Here is a 13,159-nt window from a genome sequence, read left to right on the forward strand (position 1 = left end):
AATCTGGACACTCTGCGAAGATCTGTACAACTGAGAGGTATGCAACCCCCTATGAGTGTTCTGTCTCATTGTAATTGCCGAATGGCAATTCCTGAGTACAGGGACATGTATACTGTGAGAGCTCTGCACTCAGACACACATCCTGCACTTGTCCACGCTCGGTATCCATTTAGGAGCTGAGGCAGCACGCCTTCATAACTATGCATGGCGCACTGCCATGCTGGTCTTAAACGATCGTTTCCATGCAGGAATAAGCTATTTCTGCATGGAACCTTACTGAATCCCAGGGTGAGTGTTTTTTCCAATGAAGTTTTTGCCAGCAGCCTTTTGATTGGGATCATACTAAAGTGGGTTAAGTGAATTTGCTCTTACCTCTGTCTGCAGTATTGGAGTTAGATTACATAATTAGCAGGGAGTGATAAGGGTACAGGGTGGCTTGCCCCCCTGAAAAATAATAATAATTTTAGTTTCTGAATATTTTTGATCATTTAGATTAAATATTTCATGAGACACTAGTGTGTGTCTACATATATATAGTTTTATTCTATAGAATTAATGCTCTTACAGGCTTGCTTTTCAGTTTCCAGCTGCTTTCCATACAAGACAATGGAACAGAGCAGTCTGGGTGTTTGCCCTTACTCTACTGTTGTATGATCACAGAGTCGGTATATATAATTAGCAAGGGGGTGTGGGGAAGTTACAGGGGGCTTGCTCCCTACAAAAAACAAATCTTGTTTTATATTTTGATCTTTTTAGACTCAATCTAAAAAGAATGCTATTTTATATTTGGTTATGTGACATTTTTCCTAATGATGTGACAATGTGTGTGTGTGTGTGTGTGTGTGTGTGTGTGTGTGTGTGTGTGTGTGTGTGTGTGTGTGTGTGTGTGTGTGTGTGTGTGTGTGTGCGCGTGTGTGTGCGTGTGTGTTTGTGTGTGTGTGTGTGTGTGTGTGTGTGTGTGTGTGTGTGTGTATCTACTTTCATTAAACAAAAGTACATTTTAACGAATGTTACTTACCAGAGCTGATTCCACCAAAACCTCTTCATAACGAAAGCACGGACTGCCGAATTCCTTTCCCTGTGAAACAAAACACTTAGACACCATGATGAACTGTGCCCTCTCTTCCCTTTAGTGTGATCTTTGAGTTGGTATATTTAAGTGTGCCTCCCCCCACTTTGCTGGGCTTAGGTTTGCTCTGTTTTCCTTCATTACCATAGTGGCCAAGTAGTTCCTTTCATAGTGAAAGGAATTCATCAGTCCGTGCTTTTGTTATGAAGAGGTTTCACTGGAATCAGCTCAAGTAAGTCAAGTTGGTTAAAATGTACTTTTGCTTAATGAATATAGATCCATATATACATACACACACACACACACACACACACACACACACACACACACACGCACACACACACATATATATATATATATATATATATATATATATATATATATATGCATATAGACATATACAGCTAGATTTAGATATATAGATCAATGTAGATATAAATATATAGAAATAGTAATGCTGACTAATGCAACTGGAATCTCACACCAATGGATAATAATACTTGTTCACTCTTGTACCTGTTTTTGTATGTTGCATTTTGTATTAAACATCATGGGCTATGTTGATATAACAGTATCAGCTTGGAGTTTGTGTGAAGTGCTTCTCGCTTTTTTCAATTATTTTACATATTATATATTTTTAATTGTATGATCTACTTTTTAATTGAATCTCATTTGCTATCATTTAATGCTGCTGGAGATCTTATTGAGAAAACCTGGAATGGAAACCAAACTGGATGCTCTACCCAATTAATACAACATAACAATTAAAATAAATAAATATTTGAAGTGATTGGGGTGTTTTCCTGATGCACACAAGGAAATGAGGGGAGAAGTGACATATATATATATAAATATATATATACACATAATATCTAACAAGGTCATTGAAATATTTTTGTTGAACACCAAGGAAGGGTAAAAAGTTTATACTTGTTTTGTATGAGCAGGATGGTGAAGCTGAAAACCAACTACTTACAGGATTTCTTTCACAGAAATTGTTTGTATGGAAAAAAACACTCCAAAATAATGTAACTGATGATGACATGTTAGCACCAAGGAAAGCAAATGCAAGTTGGACTGGTAGGTAGTTTTGTATCAGAGGTCACAAGTCAAAAGGGGAGCTGTCTGTTTTCATCATTCTGGGAATTTACCCCATCTGTCCTGGGGGAGATTGCTATCAAACTGACAAAGCAGCTAGAGAGCTCAAAGAGCCACTTGTTCAGTGACCAGGTAGGACAGATATTAACCTTCTTTAAAGCAGTGAGCCATATCTCTCAATTATAATGATTTAGGTATAGCACAGTGGTTTTGGGTCTCAGATTTAGCCATGCTCTTTCTAGATTTACTGATATTTTTCTTAATGTCATGCCTATTTACAGGTATATATCTTATTAAATAAATAAACTATGTATACAAAGGGACTCCTTACCATTAACTAATATAGGGCCTGCAATATAAAGACCATCTGTTGTGAAAAACAATAAAGAAAATGCTCCTCTTTCTTATCTTCTGGTTTGATTTTTAAAGGTCAGTGATGTGATATTTAATAATCGGGGTACAGGTATGCATTAAACTGAGCTGGTATACAAAGGGTTGTGAGCTTGACTTTTATAGGGGATGAACATTTTAAAGGTCAAGATTTGCTTATGTTATGATCCCAATGGTTTCCATACATTTTGTTCATTTTAAGAAATTAACCCCATGTCAGTCTTGTTTTTAAATTAACTTTTTATTGTAGCTACATAACTGGAGTGCTTACAGTCTCTTCAAACCTGGTTGTATCTTATGCCGTTGCCAACCCTCTCAATAGTCCAAAATTTTCCACTGTGTCTCTGATTTTGCCTCACACCTTTGCCCTGTCCCTCATATGATTCTGATTTTTAGTAAATTACCAAATATTACAGTGAATCAGTAATGCCAGACAAGAGTATAACACTTTTTTATAGTTCAGAACAGAAAAAAGTGCTAATGCTAAACTGGTTTTCTTATTAACTTTTAAGTAAACAACAGTAGTATTTTAAACTGCCTCAGTTTTGAGCTTTGTTCAACCATTATTTTTCCTTTGTACAGAATTCATGAGCAAGCAGCTGAGAAGCATGAAAGTAGTTTTCTCATTAAATGTTTCTAATCATTCCAGTTATTTTGTTTAACATTCACAGAAAATGTTTTTTCCATTTATATATTGCTATAGTGTCCCTCGTTGCAGTGGTTGTCAGTTTACTGACACTGTTTAGGTCAGAAAGGCCTATACCAATGTTAGGAACAGAAAGTGGAATTAAGGGGAAATTCAATGGAAGAGTCAGTGGGTGCATGGAAGCTTTTCAGCATGTATTGTTTATTTTTTTCATGCTGTGAGAAGGAATATCGAGCAGTGAAATGCTGAGGCAAGGAGGGGCATTCACATATGAATCCTTCCACTATGGGGATGGGAGGCAGGTTCATATTACAACAGACATAACAGCCATAGGTGGTAATTATTTTAGGTGATTGGATTGAGGCAATTCCTTCTGAGGTTTTACTTTGAAATAGCTGCATGCTCTTCCCAATCAAAGTTCAAGTAGAGTCCAATTTGTCAATTAGCTATCAGTATGGTAGATCATCTCAAGAAATATTAAAGGATTTTACTGAAGTTTTTCCACTAAAATTGGACCCACCCCCCAGTGTGAAACTGTGTAAGAGTGTACTGTCAGTAGTCAGCAAGGAAACTGATCAACAAAGAAGTTACCACAGCAAGGGTAGTAGGGTCCATTCTTCATTCTCCCATTTTAGCCTTACAGAATTTCCCCATTAGGTTAATCACCAAAGTAAAAAAGAGAGTATGTACAGACTTATTCATTGCTTAACATTTCCAAATGGTACATTAATCAATGACATCATCAAAAAAGCCAAAGGTTCAATATGCATCAGTACATAATATCATCAGGATTATATCATGGATCTGGTGCAGTGATAATGGGGCAAATTGCAGGGTTTACTTCACAAACCTGAAATCCCATTTACCCAACTCTCATATAACCGAGACGACAAAGCCAACAACTCAGAAGACCAATCATCCGGCACACTGACTTTAACCTCCAGGTAAGTAACCACTTGGCCAAACAACAAAAAAATTAAAACCAAAGCAAATTAAACCCACCAATGTGGGGGGCTTCACCCCACACCCCCCAACTAAAGATACCAATTCTGAGATTGCACTACCATGGGGGGAAAGGGGCAAAGTTCACCATGGTGGCCAAGCAGTTACTTACCTGGAGTGAAATGCTGGGGTTCTGGAACGATGGTATTTTGGATTTTTGGCTTTGTCATCCCAGTTATATGAAAGTAGGGTAAGTGGAATTTCGGGTTTGTTAAGTAGACCTAAATTGTAACATACTTAGCTTTGGTGTAGATTGCTCTGGGTACTGTTCCCACACCAGGTAGATGGATTACTGACACCGCAGTACAGCATAAGGGAGTGCTCCATTCTGGAGTGTGTCATCCTTTAGAGGCGAAGTTAAAATGAGGCCCCATCTGCTTGAGCTGGAGGTAGCTCAGGTGGATGGAAAAAATATGACATCTATGTAGCAGACTAGGTGTCCTTTATTTATATACAAAAATAACTATTATTTGCAAAATATTTGCATATTTACAACTATTTACAAGTGGACAAATATATATATATATATATATATATATATATATATATATATATATATAAATCTGTTGACACAATCATACAAAATTTTCATTCCTGTTAGACCCTACTCCTTTTTCCATAACCACCATCTGATTTTACTTAATATTATTGCTAAAATCCATGTACCATTAAACATAATAACATTTATTCTTTCATTCCGTATAACCCATATAATATAAAATAACTTTTTGGCTGGGATTCAATAAAGCTTACACAGAGTGATTCTCAGTGTCTGAATAGTGTAGCCGCTATAGCACAGAATATGACTGCCGATTGATTCAGTAAACAAGGCTGGGGGTGTGCACGAGTCTCCCATCAGTATTCTGACATGGATGCAATGGAATAATGCTAATAACCTCATTTGCAAGTGTAAACCATGCAAATGAGGTGAATTAGTGATTCAGTAAGCAGACAGACATCCATGTCAGAGCAGTGTCTGCTGCAGAAATGTATTCGGTTATTAACCATGTACATTTCTGCAAAAATCAAAATGGGAGCATGACAGCTCAAAGTAAAGCATGTATTATGAGTATTAGGCATGCCAATGACCAAAAATATGGCTATTTACATGAAAAACTGTTTCAAAATTATAAAAATGAAAGGGTTTTTTTGGGTAATTTCGGCCGTTTAAGCATAGTGCAGCGACGTGCAAACAAGATCATGCAGAAAATTAAAAAAAAAAATGTAAAAAGACAATTTTATGTGAAAGATGAATTTTGCCATTATAGTGGGTAGCATGCAGAACCAAAACAATAACAGGTAACACTGGTAGCTAAGGACATAGGCTCTGGAGTAGTGCGGTAACAAGAGACTAAGGCAGTAGCACATGCAAATGAGCTAAATTTATTGAATAGCAAAATAGGAGACTGTTGTCCACATGCACCTAACCAAGTAGGAGCTATACTGTGGTGGTGTAAGCAGAAGAAGCAGCTGACATGAAAAGGGGGTGTGTCATGCTTGGTGCAAGCACATTGGAACTTTGCAGCTCCTATTTGCGCTGTGCCTGAGGCTGCTTAGCGCTGCTTAGCTATGTCAAGAAATGAGGAGTGTGTTCATGTACAGGGGAGGGCCATTTCTGCTAAGCAATGTTTACACTTGCTAAAACAGTTTGCATGGCTCACCGCGGGGCTTAAACAGAACAAAACAAATAAGGGAAATAGCAGAATAATGCACTCAAGTACAAATAATATGGGTGCATATTACATTATCAAACTTTTAAAAGTTCAAACGTTATATGGTTGAAGCTATATGATCAAACTTTTAAAAGTTTGAAAAGCTAAAAAAAAAAAATAAACAACAGACAAAACACCTACCTGACCATTTTAAGTAGGGGGGCAAGCCCCCCTGCACCCTCCACACCCCCACTCTTTAAATATACCAACTCCAAAATCACACTACAGTGCAGGAAAGGGAAATCTTCCCATTCCGCACAGTACAAAGTTCTCCATTGAAGCATTCGAACTTTTAAAAGTTCGATCATATGGTGTCCACCATATGACATTCGAACTATTAAAAGTTCAATAATGTAATATACAACCCAAATAATACAGCTGGCAAGTGGAATGTATCATAGTCAGCCAATCACATAGGCAGCATTTGCAGCACAACAGTATAAAGTATGCAAACAACTTTCAGTCTGGTTTTCCCCTCAAACCCTGCAACATTGATGTACACAGTAGGGAATTTTAACTGACAAAATGTTTGAGGCTGATGTTGCTTTGATACATCAGTATGTGCTAGACACTGAGGGTGGTGAGGAGGATAGTGCTGACAACCTTCCCAGACTGAGCAGGATGAGAAGAGTGTTCAGACCCATGGTAACCTACCAGGGGCTACATGATCTGGAGATACTAGAGTGCTACAGTGTGGACAGGGACTCACTTCAGCAACTCATTGAGCTGTGCCGTCCGCACCTCAGACCCAGAGGCAACAGAGGGGAACCCATCTCAGTTGAAACTAAGGTATGTGTAGCCTTAAGAATACTAGCTACAAGTACCTTCCAAAGACCTTCTAGGGACATTATGGGGGTCTCACAGGCATCTGCATCTAGGGTACTCCACCAGTTCCTGTATGTTTGGCGAACACATGCTGGTGAGCACATATATTTCCCCATTACCCCTAAGGAGAGGACCAGCAATATGCATCTCTTCTACCATGTAGCAGACTACCCAGAGGTACTGAGTGCCATAGACTGCATGCACATCCACATCAAGGCACCACCTGTTGAAGAGGGTAGAGTCTATGTCAACTGCAAGGGCTATCACTCCATCAACTGCCAGGTCATGTGCAATGCCCAGGGCATTATCGTGAATGTGTGTGCTGGCAGCTCTCGTAGTTATCATGACTCCCACATCTGGCATGCCTCACAGCTGTACCAGGCATTTGCCAGGTGGACATCCCATATGGCCATCTGGTGGGGGATGTTGGCTATGCACTGAAACTGGTGATGATGACACCCATCACACACACACACACACACACACACACACACACACACACACACACACACACACACACACACACACACACACACACACACACACACACACACACACACATACACACACACACATTGAAAAATGCCATAATGAAGCAGACACACAAACCAGAAATATTATAGAGCATGTGTTTGGGATTCTCAAGTCACGGGTCTGCTGCCTTGACATATCTGGTGGAGTCCTGCAGTACTCTCCAGCCACATGTGCACACATGTTCATAGTATGTGCCACACTACACAATATGATCTGGAAACAGCTGCGGCATGAACATCACAGGGAAGGCCAACACAGTTCCCCACTATTGCCAAGGTCCCACAGGCACAGGGAGACATAGAGGACAAACCTCCTAAGCCTGCTCCTATAGGCAGATGGAGGCATGCCCATTATGCCCAGGCCTTACCAAAGATGCAAGGCATAGCACACACACTGACACTGTAGAGACCCAGGGACTGACACCACTCTCTGACTTGCACACATAGTAAAATGGATGCCACACACATCACATTACCTGTATCTTATCATGTATAGGCTGTGTACTGCGTGCATCCGACAGAGCCAGCCCTCAAGCACCATCCTCACAATAGCAACAGGAACATGGTAAGTCAGTCCTCTTAACAATAAATAAAAGGAGTACTACATTGTGGTAGCATAGCTATGGTATCACTGCATGCATGCAAGGGAATGGGGTGGCCTACTGGGATAGCAGCAGACAGCTATGTGGGACAACAGGAAATGTCCACCCAATACTGGCTTCCCCAAAGTATGTAGTAGTCCCCTAGGTGACAAATCTCGCTGCAGTATATGTGGGGATCTAACTAACTTGAGGGGGGTCATAGGTCACATGCATGGATGTCAATGTGGGGGTCCTATACGCACCCCTCAGCCTCACCCAGCAAGTCAGCCATAGAAAAACATAAAGAAATGTCTGAAAAAGGCCCACAAATGGGGACAATGATGAAATATTCCCATACAGACTTACACAGTGATATCACAGCAGGTCTTGCAATTGGAGTAAAGCTCTGAAGGTAAGAAGTCTGAAACCCAAATGTCTGGCATTACAATCTAACCTGTGGTCTTTAGTGATATGCCTGTATTCTCCAAGACAGGCACAGTACTATGCTAAATGTAACCAAAATGTAAAGGGAACATCAGCACAGTCTGTGCAAATGTGCACACTTGACAGGTGTGCCCTCCCCCCACACACCCATGTTCCCATAGAAATGCAGTAACATTAATGTTTGTAGGGTATTCGCAGCAGAGCACACATTCTCAAGGCTGTCCCAAGCAACTTGATAACTTGTTGCGTGTGCATAATATGCACAGGTCAATGAGCTATGTATATGTGTGGTTAATACTGTCAGTATGTGGCCTACACTTACTCCTGGCTGTTGTGTCTTAGTGGCCTTGGTACAGTACTGTGGTTGCCAGGGTCCATGTTCCAAGAATTGCGTTGCCAACTACTTTGCATGTCAAATACCACTATGGTAGGAGCTGTACACACTGTCCAGATGTCAGTATCTGTTACTGCAGGAAAGCTGGATAAGTCAGGGACAGGGAGCCCCACATATGAACAGTACACATCTCAGAGTAACCTACACAGTGCCTAGCGTACCCCTCAGCTGTACCGACTTTTTGCAGAATGTCCAGAGGTTTGCATAATATTTATGGAGTCTTTATCATGAAATTGTGATTTTCTGGCAAATCTTTGAAAAATCACAAAAGACTAAAGTCAGAAAATAATGACTGATTGTAGTTTCAGATGTCATACTCTTTAGGGAAATGCACGCTAATGTAAAACCTGTTAGTGTATCACCTTTCTAGGTTTGTAAGGCCAGTAGTTAACAATGGTCCCTATATGTAGGCCTTTGTCCCCAAATTACTTATGGCTTTGTCCAGATGTCTGGCTCTAAAATGTCGGGAGGTATGGTGGCTAGTAGGACAGCAGGTACCTGAAGATCAGTGTACTGCCAGGTTATAAAAGGCTGCCAACTTACTGTGTCAGCACTGACAACATGTCACTGGCCAGCATCCATACCCCTGGAGTGACAGGTTGTCACAGAAGGAGCACAAGTATGCCTTGTATATCTGTTCTGCTTGTCCTAACATTGCATTTGCCTGCCAACTATTTGCAAAACAAGAAAGGGTCATGTCAAAACATCAGTGGCAGACAGTAGAGAAGCAGACGTCATACCCATAAGAAAAAGCAAGCAAATACCAAACTGGTCTCCCAACTGTCTATGTTTGGCAGAACAGTATTAGCACCCTGTCCCCATGTGTGGGCCTTTGTCTGATTATCATATATGGGCCTGTCCAGATGTCAGTCTGTGACGGTTTGACAGCTAGGCCAACATGTAGCCTCAAAATAACATATAGTAACACAAGCCATCTGAGGACCACAACAAATGCAGTGGTGCAATGATGGACAACCTGCTAAACAGGTACACTCAGAAGTGTGAAGTCCATAACCTTGTGTGCGATGTTATGACATTCACCCTGCTCACACCAGAATTACAAATACATAACAGCAGCCACTGTGGGCAAAGCCTGTGACTGGGCTACAGAAGAACAAAGAGACACACATAAGGGGAAGGGGAACCACTGGCCAGACAAATGGAGAATGTGCACACCAGAACAAATTGTGCAGTAACATAGGTGCCATGCAGTGTATGGAGTCAATAAACATCACCTGCAAATACACAACACACACTCATGTAAGTGCAGGTCCACAACAAAACAAAAACCCAAACAAAGGACACTTCAGAGGCAAAAACACATGAGAACTCTACAAACCTACACACCACAGACCATGCCGAGTCCACATACCAGGGTCTTGCAAACACTAAGGCCTTACCATACACCCAACATATTACTCATAAAAGACTCCACTGAAAGACACACAGATGTGCCTGTCATCAGGCAGGATAAAGAAAAAATCATGGTTATTTGTTTGTCAGGTGCCAAAATCTTCAATATCAGACATGCACTCAAGTCACCCTACAACAGGTACAGGTATTATTCTGGCCTGGTCCATGGTGGTGTGAATGATGCCAGATGTACCTCCCTGGACTATAGGATGATAGACATGATTCAGCTTGTTGGACATGTGTCCCATGCAGTTATGTCCCTAGCCTTAAGAAGCAGTCTTCTGTCATCCAGAATGATGGCTCAATATAAACAGAAAATGATTGTCAATAACACTTGGCTCCCTTAATGGTGTCATCCCATGGGGATGCACTGCCTGGCACCCTGGGAACATATGATCAACAGACCACACTGCTTTTCTAGAGATGGATTGCATCTGTCTCCCTTGGCCCTCAGGCCTCTGACAAAGGGCCTTGCCTCCCTCATAGTGCCTTTGTAGGGAAGGTCATGGGGTGCATACTACCAACATAAAACAATCAACAAAACACAAATGAAAGGCCATGTTGCTAATTGCTAGGAGTCTAAACAGGAAAATGCACTAATTTCAAGCAATTGTAACCCTGGAAGATGGTGATATTTGTGCACTCACAGAAACCTGTCCCACAGCTGCGGAAAGAAACCCATTCTTACCTGATCACTAATCCTATCTCACAACCAGACCCCAAAATGTGGGCAGCAAAGCCAAAGGAGGTGGAGTATAAATATATATTAGACAGACAAACACCTCCAGGCTGCTCAAATAGTTTAACACACACAAGACACTCCAAGTGCAGTTAAGCATCGACAAGACCCCTATGCAAATTATACGTAGCTATAGACCAACATATCTGATTCAGGACACCCACCCCACATATCTTGCTTCCTACAAATCTATCATGATTCCACCCATCACCCTGATCTGGCTAATGTATATTACCCAAACATTGATTGGGAATCCAACCATGCCAGAAGAGAAATGCACAGAGATGCCCCCATCTTATCAATCCTACATCCTTAGGACAGCCATTTGATACCCCCACAAGATGTGATACCTATGTCAGACTTGGCATTAATCAATAAGATTACCCATTGCAGCACCCCTACTGTATCATCCTCCCTGGGAAGATATGACAGAAAAGCAGTCACATGTCATATCACCATCTCTCCTGACCCACCTCTAACCTTGGTAAAGAGAAAATGTCCCATAAGCTGATCACAACCACTAGAGAGATGGTATAAACAGCTGAACAGCCACCTACCCCAGTAAAGGAACAGGCACCAACTTCCGAATGTACACAAAACTACCATGCCAGAATATAGATAGAGATGCACGGAATCAGGAATACCTGACAGGACAACATCACTATCTGCAAGGGAGAGTAAACCTGTCCGCAAACATCTGCAATAAAGCAACTATATACAAAAGGTTAACATTGCTGTCCAGGACTGAGAAGAAGCAAGTGCACAATTGGAAGTAGCCACCCCTTAGACTGAACAAGCAAATAAGAGCACCAGTGAAATCCACTAAAGGCAACTCTGAGTCCAAATTGCCCTCGTCTAAGTCAGACATTCATAAGGCCTTCCTCACATATGTCTGCATTCCCAAAGGAAGCTCTTAGATCTGTGCAGAACAAGTGGTCAAGGACACCACATAGACAAATGCTGTAGATATAGCCACTCCACTGGCTAACAGATTCAGTGGAAATGTCTCCCCTCTACCCCCTATCAAGAAAGCAGGACATCCCCAGTACCTGAACACCCAACCCTTATCACTAGGGAGCAGGGCATCACTGCCCTCTCAAAGTCAAGAGGACAGCCTCCATGGGACCTGAATACATCCCAGGCTGCAAACTACATGAACCCAGGCATGAACTGGCAGCATCATTACGCACCCTACACACCCAAAGCCTGAGTATTGTCTATGTCACAGCCAAGTGATGGACAGCCACTGCCATCCCTTTACACCGATCCAGGAAATGAAAGACCCATCAGCCTAACTAGTCTGATCTGCAAGGCCATGCAATGGATTATCACTGATCACATTAACAGCGACACTGGCAAAATCCAAATACATTACCCTATGCAGTCTGCGATCCTCAGGGGAGGTATGTCAGTGAACTCTGGATGACTTACCTAAGGCAGCTAACAAAGGCATGGATGAAGGAAAGATGGTGCACTCTTGCCACTGTGACCTGGCCAAAGCCTTACACACTATTCTCGACTTGCCCATAGTACATGAACTCTGTCAACTAGGCAGCAGTCCATATGTTACCAGATGGGTATCAAACTGGTTCATTGATAGAATCCACATAATCATAATAGGGATAGCCAGCTCAAACAGTGCAACTGTAATGAGTGACGTACCCCAGCGATCGGTCTGGGGACCTCTGGTATATGGGATATACTTCTTGTGGTGCAGGCCAAAACCACTGACCCTTGGCCGACCAAGTTTTTAGATGACTACAAGCTAGGAACAGTCATCAATAGACAAAGTGATATGGATGTTCTGCAAGAGGTTCTCACCAAAACAAATGCCTGATGCCAAAAGCATGGTCTCAAGCTGAATGCCTGCCAATGTATCATCATCCTCTTGGAGGAGACTGACACCCCAGATAGTATCACAGTAACAACAATGTCCTACATACACAATCAGTAGTGAGGCAGTTGGACACCCAGGTTGATAGCAACTTGATGTCTGAGCACCATGTTGCTCCAGTTGTACAGAAAGCTTCATACATGGGACAACTCAAATGTAAGGGTATCCCATCAAGGGACAAAGAGGTCATAAGAGCCCTGTATGCTAACCTTATGAGGCCAATTATTTTGCTCAATGCCCCCTTTGACATGTACCTTATAAAGCACATGCAGCAGCTGGAGAGACCACAGAGGTTCTCCACCGGGAGAATGCAGGACCACAAATACCTACCCTACACAGATACACTAACAGCAATGTCCCTCTACTCCATTCCATACAGACTCTACTGAGGTGACCCCTGTCTGTCATACAAAATGATC

The sequence above is a fragment of the Protopterus annectens genome, chromosome 4.part0, assembly GCF_019279795.1.
Source record: "Protopterus annectens isolate FY-2018-M chromosome 4.part0, PAN1.0, whole genome shotgun sequence".
Classification (NCBI taxonomy): Eukaryota; Metazoa; Chordata; order Ceratodontiformes; family Protopteridae; genus Protopterus; species Protopterus annectens.